General features: G+C 39.0%; 2 long non-coding RNA genes across 3 annotated transcripts in view; both read right to left on the minus strand.

Annotated features, from left to right (window-relative positions):
• Positions 1–15,672, minus strand: part of LOC140610078 (uncharacterized) — a 37,481-nt gene extending 21,809 nt beyond the window's left edge. Inside the window, exons 1-2 of one of the 2 annotated variants that reach the window (XR_012011857.1) lie at positions 14,204–15,672; positions 11,380–11,561 (exon numbers count right to left, since the gene is read on the minus strand). This is a non-coding gene — a long non-coding RNA (uncharacterized lncRNA). Of the gene's footprint in view, positions 1–11,379; positions 14,124–14,203 lie in introns of those variants that run through there. The other variant, XR_012011856.1, reaches the window with a different exon arrangement.
• Positions 15,673–17,225: 1,553 nt separating this feature from the next.
• LOC140611314 (uncharacterized) overlaps positions 17,226–19,784 on the minus strand; it is a 55,696-nt gene continuing 53,137 nt past the window's right edge. The window contains exon 3 of the long non-coding RNA XR_012012593.1: positions 17,226–17,502. This is a non-coding gene — a long non-coding RNA (uncharacterized lncRNA). The remainder of the gene's footprint in view (positions 17,503–19,784) is intronic.

Here is a 19,784-nt window from a genome sequence, read left to right on the forward strand (position 1 = left end):
TTGAATCATGTTATGCCTGAAGCCATATCTACCCAGGGAATATTCAGTTGTAAAAGCAATAAAATCCTTTCCAGTTTCAGCTGGCTTGAGTTTGGAAAAAGAACCACCAATGAAATGTTTCTTCCTTAAAATTGTAACTCTGGCCAGATCTTTCTGGCCAAGACTCTTTGGACATTTGCAGGTCATCAACTGTCACATAGTAATTTGCCTTGGGAAGCAAATGAAAGTTGGATTTTCTGGAGGTTGCTACTGTGGGACCAACAATGCCTGGTCAGAGGAGGAGGGTCCTTGAGCCAGAAGGAGGGCTCTACTCCTATTATGACTCTTCTGCTGTAAGCCATGAGCATCCGCAGAAAGGCTACTTGCCACTTGGGCTAGGAGCACATTCTTATCTGCCCAAGGTTGGGGTGGGGGTGGGGGGGCTGCACCTGCCTGCAGCTGCCAAAACATGAGCCTGAGGAAGAAGGAACAAAATGAAAAAACTGCAGTGCTGGCTTCACAGCACTCTCAGAATATATCTCATTGTTGTAAGCAACAGAGGGGTGCCTGGAGCACTTGTCAGAACCAAACCTCCTAATTTAAAGCAGAAGGCCACCGTGCTTGTGCATTCTCTTTCTCTCTCCTGCCCTCTCTCTGTCAAGCCTCTTCCCCTTCTGAAAAGGCCAGATCTACCTCTAAGGGGATGGTCCCCAGGGTAAACAGCCAGGTATCTGGGTATTTCTTTATTTAGCTACCATCCAAGCTTTATTTTCCTTTACCTCAAGGCCTGGTTACCAGGAGTAACCAATGCAAATGCAAGCCGCAGAAGCAAGCCCCAGGGGGCCTATTGCTTAGCGGGCTCAGCTAGAATCCAAACTGAACTTGGAGACATGATCCAACTTGTTCTGCAGATAATTAAGTGCTCCTGAACTCTTCTTAAAAAAAAAAAAAAAAAATCCAACAGCGTCCCAAAGAAAAATCATGGAAAGGACAGGAATCTTTATTAGACTGTCTGAATGGGTTTTTCTTTCATTGGGGGTGAATAGAACATCTGTTTATTCGTTCAAACAGCCTATTTTGTATTTTTGACCTGGTGATCAGAAGAGGTTAGTGTTATTTTGGGGGGAAGGGAAATGGAAGTTAAAGAAAAAAAAATTTTTTTAAATAGCAATAGAAGCCTTCAGAAGATTTTTTTCAATCTAAATTTAGGAGGATTAGAGATGGCACGGGACCAGATTATAATAAAAAACAGAGACGGCAGGGGGAGATTATAATACATAAATACTCCAAATTGCACTTACTATCATCCCATCCCTTTTTCACTTGGTCAGCCTCTTTCTTCCCTTCCTTCAGATGTCAGGTAAGTCATCTTCTCTGAGGGAAGCCTTCCCTGGCCTTCCAGAAGGGACCACCGCTCCTGATCTCTTCTATACCCTTCCTTAATCTTTTTTAATTCCTGTCACATTACAATTTAACATTGTATTTGTGCAATTATTTAATTAATGTCCTTATTTCTCTGACTAAATATGATCTCTCTACTGGCTTACTGAGATCCCTGTGCCTAACATAGTAGCTGGCATACAGTAGGTATTCAATAAATGTTTGTTAGTTTAATGAATGTTTCAATTGAATAATTATTCAGTGAGTTAATAATTATAAAATAAATGGGTGGATAACATTGTCCTTCATTCCTGAACACTTGCTGGCCATTCATTGTAATATGTCCATAAGGAAAAGATTAGTCATCTATAAGAGAGTCTTATAAACTATTTCTGTTGTGATCTGGGCCAGTGACTTGGCCTATTAGTCATGGTTTATCCAAGGTGGTCAAATGATAATAAAAAGTTCTATATTGAATTTGAGCATCAATGAGGTTCATAATTGTAGTGGAACTACAATTCCTTTTTTAAAAGGAAGAAAAACTCTAATAGGTCATCATTGGAGGATACTGTGAGTTAATTCATTATTTTGAAAACTGATAAATAAAGGGAAAGACTTAAATACTTATCTTGCCTTCCCCATGTGATCTGTACCACTGATAAACCACAGATAAGAGGAAATTTGGTTTAATAGAACTATTCCAGAAAATACATATTATAAAAATATTTAAATATAACCATTTTGAAACTCTTGATCAATTAATTGGTTGCAGCAAATTATTTTTTCCAAAGAACCATAATAAAATTTAGATCCCAGAGCCATGACATTAGATAGGAGTCTGTTTCCCATCTCCTTGAAACTGGAGGATTTTTTTCTCTCACCCATTCTTAGAGAATGGGAATGGGTTTACCATATTTCCCCAGTATCCTCTGCCCAAACCCAATATCAGAAATGGGTATAAGGCACAGAGACCAGGAGAAGCTCTCTAGCTCAGGCATGGGGACTAGGAAAGGAGATCCCTAAAGGATAGAAAGGGGGGGTGGAATCTCCAGTTTTATTCTTCTTCTTTTTTTCCCCTTCCTCTCTCTTTTCTCCCATCCTTTTGCATACAGTCTCTTGTGATATCCAGACACCTAAAACTCTAATCAAAAAAGCTGTGGTCTCCACGACCATATGGGGCAAACCCTGGTTACTTGTGTGTATAATATATGTGTCTGTCTGACCATCTGTAATTTTTCCCTTCTCTATTAACTGGCCCTGGACAAGGGTGAATTCACAGGAAATATGCAACAGAGCGGGATAACTGAAGCCTTGGTGTTCTGAGTGGAAGATGGAAAAGAAGAACCATGTGAGAACTGAAAGTATTAAGAGACCATAGAGAAAAGGAGGTTGTGAAAATGAACTCAGGAAGTTATTTATGAATTCTGGACTTACCCCAAGTATCTCATGCATAGATCTGACCCTAAGGAACATACCTTAGTCAACCACCTAGGTCCCAGCTGGGCTGCTGTTGCTGGGCAGATCAGTGATCTGAATAGCAATATAAAGTTTTTGAAAATGGACTTGGCATTGAAACCACAATCTCCAGAAGCCAGTTGGAATGAGTGATATTAACCTAATCAGTTGGAATGCCTACTAAAACAAAACTTCTGAACATTCTTGATAGGATTTAAACAAGACCCAGAGTCTCATAACATTAGATTCAAAATGTCCAGGATACAATACAATATTACTGATCAAATGAAGAACCAGAAAAATCTCAAAGAGTTTTCTAAAATAGAACAATATAGATATGGCCAGTTGATTTTTGACAAAGCTGCACAGGCAATTCAATGGAAAGGGGGTAATCTTTTCAACAAACAGTGTTGAAACAAGTGGATGTCAATATGCCAGATGGATGGATGGATAAGTAGATAGATCCCAATCTAAACCTCACACATTATGCAAAATTTAAGTAAAATGGATCTTAGACCTAAATGTAAAGCATAAAGCATTTTTTAAAAGCAGAGGAAAAAATATTTCTGAGCTAGATTTACTCAAAGAGTGTGTAGGCATGACAACAAAAGCACAATATAAAAAGAACTCACATAACTCAATGATAAGAAAATAACCCATTTAAGAAAAAAAAAAAAGAGACTTAAATAGATACTTCACCAAAAAGGATATACCAAAAAATATATATATATGAAAAGATGTTAAGTAGCATTAGCCATTAGATAAATGCAAATTTAAACCATAATGAGATACTAGTACACACATAACAGAATGACTAAAATAAAAACTGGTAATTTCAAGTGTTAGTAATCATATGAAGCAACTAGAACTCTAATACATTTCTGGTGGGAATGCAAGATGGCACAACCACTGTAGAAAACAGTTTGACAGTTTCTTATAAAAGTATATATTCAATTACTATGTGACCAACTAATCCCATTACTACATATTTACCCCAAAGAAATGAAAATGTATGTTCACTCAAACACTTGTACATAAATGTGTACATTGGCTCTATTTATAATTGCCAAGCTGGCAACAACTCAAATCTCCTTCAGCAGGCAAATGTATAAACAAACTATGGTACATCCACACAATGGAATACTGCTTAGCAATAAAAGGAATAAACTATTGATACTCACAGCACCTTGAATGAATCTCAAAAGCATTGTAATAAATGAAAACATTTAGTCTCAAAGTATTACATACCGTATAAATCCATTTATGTGGCACTCTCAAAAAGACAAAACTATAGTGACAGAGAAAGGATCAGAGGTTGAAATGAGTTGGGGGTGGCAGAGATATATGAAGGGATATCAAGAGGGAGCCTTGGGGGTGATGGAATTGTCTGGTATTTTGATTGTGGTGGTAGTTACAAAAATATATACATGTTATAATTCATAGATCCATGTACCAAAATGATAACTTACTGTATGTTAATATAAAAGATTTAAAAAAGAAACCCTCTAGACCATTCCCTCTCACTAGCAGACCATTAAGCTAATATCTTAGAAACATTTAATGTTTCCTAAGAGGTTACTATAAACAAACAGCCTTATTACTATCCTAACTTCTACTCCAGTATATACTGATGTTCTTTTCTGCACTTTATTTATGAACATGTGATTTGTTTTAATTTATCTTACCAAGGAGAACCACAAATTTAGAGAGATGCTCCCCTGTCTCCTCAATGCTCATAAAATAAATGCCGGTCCACTCATACTTGCTCTTTAGCGATACCATCCTCATGATAATGAAAAGACAATGAAGGGAAGCCTTAAAGCCAAAGGGAAGTACTATTTGAGAACAGCAAAATTTCTCAGCTTATTATCATTTCTCCACTGGCTGAGACAGATTCTGCCCAGAATGTAATAGGATAGCAATTAGAAGCAGAGATTTATACCAAGGGCTAATAATATACCATAGTTCTTCTAGAGCAACAAACTCTGGGCCTTAGTGCTAGGAGAGAAACTCTTGAGAACTCTTCTAAAGAAATAATGTTGGGGAACTCTTTGGAAACTTTAAATGACAAGTATAATAACTATGGCAGTTTCAATGCATTTTCCCGAATTCTTTGATACTGCTCCCTTCAAGAGGTGGAGCCTAATTCTCCTTCCTTTGAATGTGGGCTGGATGTAGTGACTCATTTCCAACAAATGAAGAGAAAGTGATGGTTGTGTGACTTTGGAGATAGTTGTAAAAGCTAACGTGGTTTCCTATTTGTTCTCTCTCTTTCTCCTCCCTCTCACTCTCTCTTGGCTCACTTGCTCCGGGGTAAGCCAAGCCAGCTGCCATGTAGAGAGGCTCATATAGAAAGGCCTTGGCCTCCCAGCCAAGAGCCAAGTGATTGCACCATCTTAAAAGTGGATCTTCCAGTTCTGGTCAAGCCTTTAGATCACTGCAGCCCTAACCACCACCCCATAAGAAATCCTGAGCAAGAATGACCTATCCAAGCTACTCCTGAATTCCTAACCCTCAGAAACTGGGGGATAATAAATGTTGATTATTTTAATCTACTATGTTTGGGAACAACTTGTTATGCAGCAACAGATAACTAAGACAGCAACTACGCTAATGTTAAACTGCTCTTTCAGTTTGAAGGAAGAGAAAACGAAAGGAGGTAAGAATTGAGATCAGGATTCAGTTCAATATTTTTATGAAGCCAAATAACTCTCAAGTTATCTGGACTTCTTATACAAAGATAAAGGAAATTTCCTAGAAATGAATTTTTAAATGAATCCTCTTCCCACACAGGCACCCGCAGGCTGATGCCCTACATGGCAGTTGGGGAAGCTACACTGAATATCACACCTACCTCCCACCAGGAATTCCCAAACTGCTACTTTAATAAACAGTCCTTTAAATAGGATATGTTATATAAGTTGTTTCAGAATAAAGCCAAGCAAAAGGATATGTGTAAGATAGCACTCAATAAATATATTTTAGTGTTAGCAATGGGCTTCTATTTTTATTCTTTTAATTAGCAGATACTGAACTCATATCCAAGTCAAAAAGACCAAACTAAAACAAAAACCCAGAACCAAGTTAAAATCATGCCCCTGTTTCTCTGCACTCATACATAGGAACTTTCTTTTCAAATATAAACCTGGACTTTAGCATATGCCATGAGATAGTTGTATGAGAAGTTACTCTAAGAGAAAAGTTAAGTGATGGATGTTTGTGTCTTCTAACACCGAAGACAGAAAATATGCCCAGCAACTCACAAGTCAGAGAACACTTGACAGAAAAATATGTTTTGGCAGCATTGCTTGTTGCATTCTTTAAAAGGAAAATTGAAAACATAGGATCACAAGGGTCAGATGGTTATTATTGGAAGCTGGCTCTTATAAAATGTAATACATACCATTTCCCCCATCTAAATCGCATTGTTTTGTTCAAGTCATCCGATGCAACCCAGGATAAGGTGTTTTTCTGATGTAGATAACCACCCAAGTTTCCAAAGTCACATCCATTTAAAAACGGGGGCCTGAAGAACACCAACAGTGACAGAAAAATGATATTTTCTGTAACCTCAGCATCACAGGAAATAGTTCCAGAAAAAAAAAAAAAAGTGGTTTACAAAAAAAGAAAACCTTATTATTAAGCACAGATAGCACTATTCAGCAAAATCTGCTGCTGAGGGCAATGCCCCAGACTAGGCCTTTTAGAGAGACTCACTCTATATTGGGTTTTAAGAAACTCTGAACATTTTACAGATCAAAGTATCCTTATAGCCTTTTTTGCGGATGGACCTATATTTACTAAGAAGAAAGAAACACAACTTCACTTTGGAAAAGGGCTGCATCGTCAGAGTCGTAATTGACTCAGTGACTAGGCAATGTGGTGGCGGGACACCTCGGGAAGTATTCACTATGTGCTAGATGATGTTGTGAGTACCGCCTACTCAGGCTTCAGGACCCGCGAGATCCCCAGAAGGCTCACAGTATATAGATGAGAAGACTGAAGCTCTGGGGGATGAGTAATCTATTCGCTCAGTATCCAAGAGCTGGGAAATTAGAACCCAGAGCCATGGGACCCCAAAGCCTAAATCTTCCCCATACACCCTCCCATCCCCTACCTGAAAGTACCAAATGAAGCATTCATGCCTTGTGTACTACTATTGTCAACATGGTCCCTAAAAGACCCCTGCTGAAACATATCAGAGGAGGACATTCAAGGAGGATTATTTTATTTTACACTTTTGTTTCCAGCTCATTCACCAGATTCCTGAATGACATTTTTAAGATGCAATTGACACCTCCACAGTGTGACTGATGATTACTTGCCATTCCCTAGCTCAGGACTCTTACCTCACCCAGGTGAATAGGCTATAATAAAGTGACACTTAAAATGGAGCTTGAGTTCAGCATGAGCTTCAAAGATATAACCCACAATGGTGCACAGGATTGGAAACCTTCCCCTCTGCCACCATTCTGTCTACAATGTTATTTTTAATCCCTTTACATGGCAGCGGGAAAGAAACACCTAATGGAAGTAACTTTAGGAAGCAGTAGGTGAGAGAGAAAACTGCTGTGTTAAAGGAGAGAATACCAGCCCTAGAAACAAGACTTTTTAATTGGTTCATCTCCTGATACCTCGGGCCAATATTTTGAGCAAGCAGGGAAGGCAAGGCACTGCCTACGTAGGCTATTCCATCCAACCTCCCACACCATGATGGAAAACTCCAAATAAGCAAAGACACCTACACAAATAGCTCATGTCTTTATTTAGAAACCTCCATTCCACTGGTAGGAGAAAGTTCCTAATCAAGACAGCCAGTGGCTCAGTAGAGATGAAGCTGTCAAATAGAAAGAGAAATCACACAATTAAGATAGACTCAGGTCCCAGTTCCTCAGGCTCCCATTCTTATAGTGGGCATGAGGGGTTCTCCCCCTAGTATACCTGCCTCATCAAATCTACAAAGCAGAGATTTTAACTCAGCCCGGAGGCCTGTGAATGCCACATAAAGGTGATGGGGGACTCAAGAACCTACCAGCATTTTCTGACAGTGTTAATAATGTGAACTTTGCTTCCATCCAAAAGTTCTTGTCTTGCTCTCCTGGGAATAGCAAGGTTACCAGAAGAAGGCCAGGAGGTGTGACTGCTAGAAAGAAAGCAGAAAACAAATAATACCTGATACTCCATTTATTTGAAGTCCCAGCCATATTACATTATAGTAAATGGACTTTGTGAGTTTCCATCTGGCAAGGCCAAATTGGAACTAAGAAGGAGTCGCAATGAAGAATCTGTGCAGCTATTTCTAGGGACAAAAGCAGGCCAACAGCAGCACAGGTCACGTTAAGACAAATGGTCCACTCTTGAATGGCGTACCGTAATGTCACTACAATTAGATGGATTAGAGGTTACAGTTCGCCATACAAAGCCATAGGATATCCACTGATAATCACACATTTTGTTCTACCGACAGATAACAGCAGCCCACAAATGAGATGAACTTCCTCTGTATACACATGTTACACGAAATCAATACTTAATTACAGCAGCACCTGCATGTGTTGCTGGCAGTCAGTTCTGATGAGGATGTGGGTACTAAGTTGCTCTGCTAGAGCAGCAAGCTAACAAGCTGAAAGGGGGTCAGGGGCACTGTGGGAAGGCAGTACCCATCCTATTGACCATGCCTGAGGTCTAGGTTGAAGTGAAACACTGTGTGGACACTAGGCTTAGGTTGGAGAACAGAACCAAAACATAAATAAACATGGCATTAGGGGAAGAGCATGCTATCTGTGATAGCAGTTGCTAGAATACTATTGTGGAACAGGGCCCCTGATACAGACCCAGGAAGTGGGCAGCATCTGAAGAGTGCCCCTACAGAGAAATTGCATCCAAAGCAAAGAACAGAGAGTGGAGAATCAAGTGAAATGCAATATGGATCCCAGATCTCCTGCCCATGTGCAAAATATCCTGCAGTTTAAGCTACATATCCATAAAAATGAGGTGATACTCATTTTCCAAGCCAGAGGATCACTGTGAGGATAGAGTGAAATCAGATAGCCTGAAAGCACTTTGTAAAACTATGAGCCTCCAGGCCATTGTAAAAGATTATTTTTATTTTAGGAAGTGATAAGACCTAGGTATGCGATATCACAAATGATCAAGAAGAAGAGGCAATAGCTTCACATATGAAGTTCCCAGGGCAATGCTGGTGAGGCCACACTGAAACCTACACACACATACAAAGAAGAGAGGTTAACAAACCTGAAGGAGACATTTCAACTAGAACCAAAGATACACACAGGGGAATCTAGATGATTCCATAACATCTATGCCATGCTCACATAATACCACACTAGAGAGTATTCTTTTTTTTTTTTTTTTTAACATTACCAACCACAACTACCCACAAAGGTTTTTTTTTGTTTTGTTTTGTTTTCAGTTTCAAATTCTTTCACATTAGCATTAGTCTATTTTTTTTAATTTTTATTTATTTATGATAGTCACACAGAGAGAGAGAGAGAGAGAGAGAGAGAGAGGCAGAGGGAGAAGCAGGCTCCATGCACCGGGAGCCCGATGTGGGATTCGATCCCGGGTCTCCAGGATCGCGCCCTGGGCCAAAGGCAGGCGCCAAACCACTGCGCCACCCAGGGATCCCACTAGAGAGTATTCTACTGGAAAGTTATATGTTCATCCGAGAATTCTGTTGTTGTCCTTTCTTTTTAAATTTTGGTTTATTTTGCATAGCCACCTTTTCTTTGAATGCATTATTTTTCCTATATCCCATTTGTTTGTTCGTTTGTTTGCAAAATATCTAATTATTCCCTGAGAAAAATGAATTTTGTGGCTATGGCACTGGGAATTGTATTCAGAAAGTAACATTGAACAGTATAATAGGGAGAGAGACAAGAGAGCTTTAAGTAGCTCCTTTACAAAATAGCTTAAAAGTCTTGCCTTAAAAGAGGAGGTGGGTTGTTTGTGGGTGAGAATTCAGCTCTGCAGTTGGCCAGTCCTCACCTGTTCACAGCAATGTAACTCTGGGTTGGTGAGTGAACTTCCTAGGGCCTCACTCAGTTGCCTCATTTGTTAAACAGCAAGTATAGGCATGAATAATTCAGATGTTTCTTGTGAGTGACCCAAATTCTTATAAGTGGTTCCAGACTTCTCCATCATCCCTTCAGCAGTACCCTACCCTGATGTGAAGCCTTCCTTGACATTAACCAAGTAAACCTATCACTTGACTGGCTGGTGTCTGCCCCTTGACTTGTGTCATTCACCCCTTCACCAAAAGCAGAGAAATTCATTTCACAACTGAGGATTTGGCCTAGCACACAAACAAAGACTCTTCATTCAACTCACAAAAGTTAGCCCATGTGAAAGCAAGACACTGTCATCAGACACTAGTTTTATAAAAAATCAAAATTAAAAAAAAAAAATCAAAATTTTCCATAGGTGGGTCAAGATGAAATGTACTCTAACATATCCTAGCTTTACTGGACTCCTCTTTATGCATTTGCTAAATAGGATACATTTGACAGTGGATATGTTACTGATTTAAACCAAATGCTGCTCCTGAAATTTGGGGTATTTTAGAAGGTGAGGCCAGAAGAGCACTATGTCAAATTATAGAGCCACCACATTGCATGCAGATTTTAATTACAGGGAGTCAAAATAATGTGACATGAAATATGTTGAGCCTCCTTTTGTGTGCAAAATTTATAATAACACAACTCCAACCACCCAGATTAAAAGTTTATAGACAATCACATAATTTAATCTCAAAGATGAAGGAAACAAATGAGCTGTAAACTTGAGTTTTGCTAGGGCTACATAGGGACACTCATTTTAGCTGATAAACAAAACCCCCTCCTATCTTTTGTTGGCATTGGTTCTTAAAATAGGTGAGTTTTGAATTATGTAAGAACTCCAGAACATATTCCTCAAATATGACCCCTCTGTGTATGTTTTTCATTTATAATTTAAGAACCTCAAATCCAGATAGATGCCTGAAGCCTAAAGACTACTGGGAAGCAGCATCATGGAATAGATTGTTCTAAAAAGAGGAAATTGAAGACTTGCTTTATAAGGTATGGGCTAGTATCCTGTATTACATTTCATGACAGTCATTTCAGCCATCTAATCTGTAAGGGACATACATTCATGAAGTGACATTGATCTCAGTATCTAGGATATGTGCTGGATCTCAAATACGCTGTCGGCTCTTTGTGTCTGTCTTTGAGCTCCCGTAGTCATTCACAAGGATTCTTAAACTCACAGGAGCATTTGGAAATCCTTTTTCAGCTTTAGAAAATGCTTTCACATACATGAATGCAATTGTTCTTAGTGTCCATAATAACTCTGTGAGATAGGCAAGACAGGGATAGTAGGACACAGGAAAGACAAGAGAGTTGCAAAAAGTCACAAAACCTAAGCAATGTGAGATCCAGGTCTTCGGACTCCAAACCAGGAGCTCATTTCATCACATCAATCTGTGCTATGATTTGGAAAAGTCTGAGATGGTCAGCTCACCATGCAGGGCTAGGAATCTCTCTTCGAGGAGTAACACCTACTTACCCTGCCACTCTGGACTGTGTGCTTGCTGTTTTGGGCTGCTCAGCATCCATCCCTTCAGAGGCTCTTTCTTCCCCCACTGGATATTGTCTCTTGAAACAGTTAAAGGAAGTGACCTCTCTCTCCTTCCATTGGTGAGCATGGGAGCAAATGAATCAATTGGATGCTTGATCCCTTCCAGGAATCTCAATTTCAACCAAAAACAGGACAAAAGGAAAATGGTTAGGGCTCATTCACTGAGCCTTAGCACTCTGGTGCTACAAAATAATTCCCGCCAGCTAGAATGCCTGGGTTCATGTCCATTTCCAAGCCTGTGCCTTTAGCCTGACACTGATTCTGTAAGTGATCCCATCTCTTCCAACAAATTCTCACTTGGTTAAATCAGCCAAAGTCCATTTTGATCACTTGCAATCCAAGAAACATAGCTAGGAACCCAACTAATTCCGTATCTTTGTGCATACACTGGTACCCAAAGAATAAGAGATGAGAGTTCCTGTGTATGTGTGTGTGCATGTATATTCTTTTAGTCTCAAAAGTTTAGACTACATGTCCAAGAGAAAATGATTTGCAATTTTTCTTTCTGTACATGATATATTGTACAGTAATTGAAAATAATATGCTGAATTTTATATGAGCTAAATGGGGATTTAAGTTGCTTGTGTTGAAAGGAACAAGAGGTTTGGCTTAATCTGATGTCCATTTAGTATTTAACAAATTATATCATTGTTTTATTTCTGCTCTTACAGTTCTGTTCACAACCAAAAATCAAAGCAATTACATTTATGTAATAATTCGATTATTTGATTTTTTTTAAGATGAGCTATTGTTTCAAACTATTATCAAGCTTCTCATAATACACTAGGCCTGCCCTTTTTAAATCAGTGTTGAACAACAAAAATGGATAAAAATATTTCCTCTGGCTTTGTAAAGGTTGAAGCAGTTACCTAGAAGTTATGGATGAAAGAAACCCAAGATTTCTGTCAAACTTAAATTGACTTTTATCACATTTCCCCACTCTATAGCTTACTGTCTTGATGACATGCTTTTCCCCCTGATCCCAGTAATTCCAAAGCAATTACATTTCCAAGAAAAGAAATGCAATAAGCAAAGTAAATTCATAAAGCGGGGCTCTGAATGCATTTCTGCCATCTTTGGCTTGATATCTGATCCTAGATGATGTATCCTGAACAACTCGGAGATCATTTGTAATCTTTATTATGATGACAGCAACAAATACTGCAAAATAACCTCCTATGACTGAATATGCTTGTAGAATTCCTTTTAATTTTTCAAAAACTGTTGTGTTGGGCATCAACACGTGCACAAGCAGGAGCACCAACATATATGCACAGCATATTTCTCTCAAGTTTATGGCCATGTGCCTTGAAGGGCTTAGGCTTGAAATGGGCTAATATTTCATTCCCATGGAGGTAACCATATTGATAAGTTACTTCCCCAAGTTCATTGTTAAGGTTTTGCCTGAACTTGAATGGATTTCTGGGTTTTTGTTGACACTGAACATTTCTGGAAATATAGTAAATAAGTTGAGATTAGGAAAGGATGGAAGAAAGGAGGGGAGGGATGAAAGGAAGGAAAGAAGGAAGGGAGGTAGGGAAGGAGGGAGGGAGGGAAGGAGAGAAAGGGGAGGGAAGGAAGGAAAGGGGGAGGGAGGGAGGGAGGGAGGTAGGGAGGATGGAAGGAAGGAAGGAAGGAAGGAAGGAAGGAAGGAAGGAAGGAAGGAAGGAAAGAAATACCTTTTTCTCTTTCACCTTATGGCTTATGGGCCAGTCTGCATACCTAATATCAGTGGGAAAATGTCAATCCCAAACAGACTTCCACATCTCTTAGCTCCTGCCATATCCTCTTCCCTGATTTACAACAGTCTTTTATTTTTCAGGATGCAAATGTAGGTTAATATCCCTCAAAGAGCATCATTAGGAAAGCAAATATCAGGCACTGCACAGGGTAGACTTTATCACACAGCCCAGTGGAGATGGATTTTAAGCTTTGGTTTGGGGAATTATCTATGCTTCTCTTTCCTCTCATTAATGCAGACATTAAAAAATTAACTATATCTATAAAATGCACTTTTGTAAAAGAAGCATGCAGACTTAATTAAGAATTTCACTGTGAATGTTACTGTAAAAGAATTACAATTGTGTCTAATGTGAAAGGTTTTAATTTTTCCCCTTAGTTTATTCATTATTTAGGTAAAATTATGATAATCAGGTATTATATACCAGATTACACAAATGAATGGTATGAATGTAGGGTTTTAAAAATTATCATATATGCCAGCTTTTCATTCTACCAAATTTAGGAAAACTGTAGGTCATACATATTAATAAGGCTTTATCACCATTTAAATTTGCCACCCAACTATAGGCTATTATTCAGAAAATCCAGTTCTGCATTCAAGCTACCTTGATAATGCCTGTGAGTCCACCAGCAGAGTGTATTTTTACAGTTTACAAAGGTCACACCCCCTAGCCTAAGCCCAAAAAAGATCTCTGCTAGCACCACAGCCTCTGGGAAGGCTCCCCACCCTCCCTTGTCCAGGATTTGGGAACACTCACGTGTGCTCCCATAATGAGCTGTCCTTTCTCTCCCAAGTGTTCATTATACAGCAAGGAAAGTCTGTTTCTGATAGTGATTGTTAATTCAGAATGCAATGGCCATGTCTCCTCCCTGCCCTAGCAAAGATATTTGTTAGAAGAAGTTACTAAACGAGTGGATGGATGGATGCAATAAATATTGAGCACTTATTAGATGTTCTATTTCCAGAAATATGGCTGTAAATAATACAGAATCCCAGTATGAAGCTTACATTCTATTGAGGGGGCATTCTCATCTCCAGTGATAAGATTCTGAGGTGAGGCATGGGCCCAAGAAGATAATTCTTCCACTTTAGTATCCACTTCATGCTTCTTGTGTCAATTTTTTTGTCCTAATAACTGTACGCTGGAGTGTTAAATACAAGGTCAGTTAGTGATACAGTGCTACTCGTATATGCCACTGTTTCTCATAACTCGGTATTGCTTAAAACCCTCCCAGAGAAGAGAATTGGCTAGGCTAGGGCAGATTCTGGCATTTCTGGAGTCCCTGACCAAATTACCCTATAACATCAGCCACATTTGCCCATCCTACCCCAGTTTTGGCAATTGACTATGACCTAATTATCTGGTCCCCAGTCTTGTTAATCTATTCAGTTGTGCAATTTGAAAAAAAAAAAATGCTCTCCAATTATCAACATATGCCTATATAATATATAAAATAGCACTTAGTATACCAGTACCCTAAAAATGGGATCTCTAGTGTTTGTCCCCCTCATCCCAATGAAGTTAGACTTACTCCTCAGAGCTCTACCCATTACCTACAACAGCAACCTGTCATTCACCACCCCTATCTCCAGGTGATTCTCCATACCAGAGCCAGAACATCCTTTATAAAAGTATGTATATGAGAGAATCCCACTCTCTGACTAAAGCCTATGAAGGCTCCCCATCACACTTGCCATATCCCTTGAGGCCTTGCACAAGCTGGCCCCACTCTAGCTCTCAGACTTCACTTTCTACTACTCTCCCCCCCCTACAAACACTGGCCCTGCTATTCCCAGAATATACTCAATGTGTTGTCACCTCAGACAACATGTTCTCTCTGCTTTGAATATTCTTTCCCCTAGCTTTTCCTATGCCTGGCTTCAGTCTCCACTCAAATGTCTTGTCTTTGGAAAGGCTTCTCCTCACTATCTCATCAAAAATAGTCCCTGCCACGCTATATCTGCTTGCTGGCTGAGTTTTTCTTCATATCACTTATATTTTGCTTTGATCTGCCTATTGTCTCTCTCACCTCCTAGAATGTAAATCCTATTAATGAAAGCACTTGTTCACCTCTCTACCCAAGGCCTAGAATAGTGCCTGGTACACTGGTACATAAAAGGTAGTCACTAATTAATGTTTAATTAACTAATTAATTAATAATATGTTTCCTGCATGCCAAATTGCCTGACCCAGTTACCTTCAGAGTATGACCTTCTCCTGGGTTTCCCAATACTGAGGTCTCCCACATCAATCCAGTAAGTTTCCTGACAGCACTACTGATTGTCTATACCTGTGCTATCAATATGGCAGCCATGAGCCACATGTGGCTACTGAGCACTTGAAATGTAGCCAATCCTAGTTCAGATGTGTTGTAAATATAAAATTCACATCAGGTTTTGAAAACTTAGTATGAAGGAAAGAATGTAAAATACCTTACTGAGATTTTTTTGATTGTATGTTAAAATTATAATATTTTGGATATATTAGGTTAAATAAGATACATTTTTTTAAATAAAATACATTATTAACATTAGTTTTACCAGTTTCTTTTTACTTTTTTCAAGTGTGGGTACTAGAAAATTTTGAATGACATATATGTCTAGCATTTATAGCTTGCTTTATATTTCTGTTAGACCAGCAGCTCTAGAACCAAGACTCTAATTAGGAGATGCAAAAGAAATAATAAAGAGTATAGGCTTTATGTCAGATAGAGGCTTATAATTCTGGCTTTTCTGATACTAGCCAATGACAATGAGCAAGATACTAAACTATCTGATACTAAACTAAAAGATGAGCTCAGTTCATCTGTTCAGGGTGTGCAGTCGAAGTTACTTTGGAGGACAGTAACATGAACTAATGAAATGATCCATGAAAGTCCCTTATGTGTCCAAGGTACTCAGAACATGCTGCTCTTTCCTCTCCTCCCATTACTACAGAGTCCTGCGATTCAGACGCCACACTTTTTCAGTCTATTTCCCAAGCTCTACCTTTTACTTGTATCTAGCTGGGCCAAGCTGTCTTCTGTGCTGTGGCAAGGATAAAGCATTTACGTGGTCATTTTGTAAGCATATTAGAGTACCTACTCTGTAAGAAATTGTTATAGGCTAGAAGTTGGGGGGGGGAGGGTTTTGAAAACAAATCTGTGAAAAGTACAGAAGAGGGGCTTTGCAGCATCCTTGCTGATGGTAGGGCAAAAGAGATGACCATGTGTGCATGCACTGTCCCACTCTCCTCTAAGTGCCAACTAGCGGCTATTCTGCTAATTCTCTGGCCCTGTGCTTCAGTCATCCTAGTATGGATTTTCAGGGTTGTACCTCAGAAATTTATGGAGAGCTGAATACACAAACTAACAAGCAAAAGCCAGGGTTTTCTAGCTTCCTACTGAAGGTTCTGGTTAAAGCCCAGGAATCTTCATAAACAAACAAACAGAAAAACTCCATAGGCCATCCTGATATCTATATAATCAAAACTAAGAATTACAGGAAGGATGCTCAGAAATTATGTGTTAGCATTTGCATTTTGCCCTCCCATAAAATGAGCTCCCTTGGGCAAAACACAGAGGCTTCCTAAACTTCAGATTCCTTATCTACAAATTGACACCTGTACACAGGGCAGCTGTCAGAATGGAGTAGCATAATGCACAGGACACTCTTACATTCCTAAACAGACTTCATGAATGGTAGCCATTTCAGTATTATACTTAAGAAGCCAAAAATGGAATAATGGTACCAAAAGGAAAAAGAGCTTCTCTACCATAATTGCCTGTTTTCTCTGGCACTTTTTACTTTTCTCCAAATTTCAAGTCATCCACTTTTTGTTAGTTATTCTTAAGCATTTAGGGCAGATGTTCTAAGTAACAGCCTAGCTGGACAAGTTTTGTATTGGTGCAATAGAGCAATTACCACCAAAAATCCAATCAAAATGTCAATATTTAAAACTAATGAAGACATTTCCTCTATGGCCAGTGGTTCTCTCTTTTTCATGCTGTGCAGATTTTCAACTTTGCGATTGAAATATGACACCCTCCTCCAAAATCCCCATGCACCTTCCTGAATAAATCCACATGGGCTGGAACTGGATTTTTCAACCATGCCACAAAAGAAAAGGACTAAAGAGTTGGTCAGAAGCAACCCTGGAATGGTTAATTTAGAATTTTGTTCATGAAGTACAGAGCTCTGAAGTTTTTTAAACTTCCCTGGAGATTTCAGACAGAAGTTTCAGCATGTCTGGCATTTCACTTCATCTTGACTGAGCTGAGCCCCTCTCCCAGCTCCTGGTCCTGGGGCTTGGCCAGGAACCCATTGAGCTGAAGAGAAAAGAGGAAAAAAATTACAGAATGTTTTCAAGACTCATGCAGAGACCCTTCTTGGCTCTCAAAAATGTCACTAGAATTCCCAGGAGAATCAGGTAGTATTTCCATCCAATTATTCTTTTATGATTTAATAATCATTGAGAAATTTCTTAACCATGTTGTATAGCAATTTTTTTAAATGTCTTCTCTCAGGAATCCCTGGGTGGTTCAGCAATTTAGCGCCTGCCTTCGGCTCAGGGCGTGTTCCTGGAGACCCAGGATCAAGTCCCGTGTCAGGCTCCCTGCATGGAGCCTGCGTCTCCCTCTGCCTGTGTCTCTGCCTCTCTCTCGCTCTCTCTCTCTCATGAATAAATAAAAAAAATAAAATCTTAAAAAAAAAAGAAAAAATGTCTTCTCTACCCTGCTCTTCCGTGAATTTCTTACATATAGTACACGTAGCAAACAAGAAAAAAATCAAGTGCTTTGCTTCTTCCCTAAATTCAAGGTCTAGTTAATTATTGGACAACAACTTTACCTGGTAAAGGAATAAACAAATGCAAAACCATCTAGTGTTTATCCTGAAAAATATGCAGGTAATAATTGCAACTATATTGTTTTCTCTGGCAGCTATCACAGGTGTAACAAATGTGACATGAAGAACAAATCAATATTATAATCTCTAAAGTAGCCAATCAATTAATTCTTCCAGACCACAAAATACCCTATATTTTGATGGTGACAAGGGTCTATCAGACGCCTTTAACATCAATTAAACTTCGCTGTGTGGCAACTGGATTTTACATTGATTGATTGATTGATTGATTGATTGATTTATCTATTTATTTGAGAGAAAGAGAATGAGCAGGAGAGGTAGAGGGAGAGGGAGAGAGAGAATCTCAAGCAGACTGTGCTGAGCATGGAGCCTGATGTAGGACTTGATCTCATGACTCTGAGATCATGACTTGAACTAAAACCAAGAGTCAGCTGTTTAATCGACTGTGCCACTTAGGTGCCTAGCAACTGGATTTTAAATGTTGGGCCGGGCCCATTTTTAGTGCTCTTTTACTTAAAGTTTAAGCAGCTGACAATGATTCAATAGAAGAGTTTCCATATTTAAGAGAATTAATACTTAGAGTTACTTTTTAGGCCATAGAGGAGAGCCTGGTGAGAGTTAAGTGCAGCATTCCCTAACCAGGAGGTTTTGATCCCAAATGGTTTCATGGTAGGCCTGAAATAAGATGCCACAGAAGGACATGTGCATGAGCATGGGCCTGGCTGGAAATGGACATCTGGAGGCCTCTAAGCCATAGGGATATAATTAGAATTAAGATAAAGTTAACTGATAATAAGAGAAAACATTAAAAATCTTAAAATATCTATGACTTTTTTTCCTTTCACTCTTGCTTTGACCAGTTATCAAATTTCCTAGAACCTTCTTAAGAATGTGCTTATCAGTGTTTTTGTAACACATTATTTAATCAGCTGAGAAAATATAAAATTTTTGATGGCTCAGTCATCAGTTTGTGAAGAGAGAGAGTGAGCCAACTTGTCTACTTCCATGACCTATTTGGAGCCTTCTATAGAAGAGTGTGACCAACACTTCCTGAGTGCATACACTGTGCCAAGAACTTAAATACATGATTTTCATTTAACTCTAAGAATTATCCTATAATACATGTAACTGGAGGTGAAGCAGATTGGGTATTTCTTTTAGATCAGCAACTAGTAAATGGCAGAAATGGGATATAAGACAGGTCTTTGTGTGTTTGTTTAGACACAAGTCCCCAGAATTCTTTTTTTTTTTTTTTTTAAGATTCTACTTATTTATTCATGAGAGACACACAGAGAAAGGCAGAGACATAGGCAGAGGGAGAAGCAGGCTCCTTGTGGGGAGCCTGATGCAGGACTCAGTTCCAGGACCCAGGGATCACACCCTGAGCCAAAGGCAGATACTCAACCACTGAGCCACTCAGGTACCCCAAGTAGCCAGAATTCTAAAAGAGCCTTGGAAATATGTCCTATGGAGCTAACTATATAGGGTGATGTATATTTTACAGAAATAGTATAGGTTCCTAAATTGGAAAATTATCCCATGTTCCTAATTGTCCCATGTTCCTAATAATCTGGTCTCTGTACTCCAGACAAAAAGAAAAAAAAAAAAAAAAACTCCTATTCTCAAAGAAGGACTATTTCTTTTAAATCAGCAGAAATAAGTATAGTGCTTGGTGTATTTTTCTAAATTTGCTCAGTTTTTGCTAATTTCCTTTTGTTTTTAACTGAAGGGGAACAAAGAGCCC

This window comes from Canis lupus, chromosome 19 (assembly GCF_048164855.1).
Source record: "Canis lupus baileyi chromosome 19, mCanLup2.hap1, whole genome shotgun sequence".
NCBI lineage: Eukaryota > Metazoa > Chordata > Mammalia > Carnivora > Canidae > Canis > Canis lupus.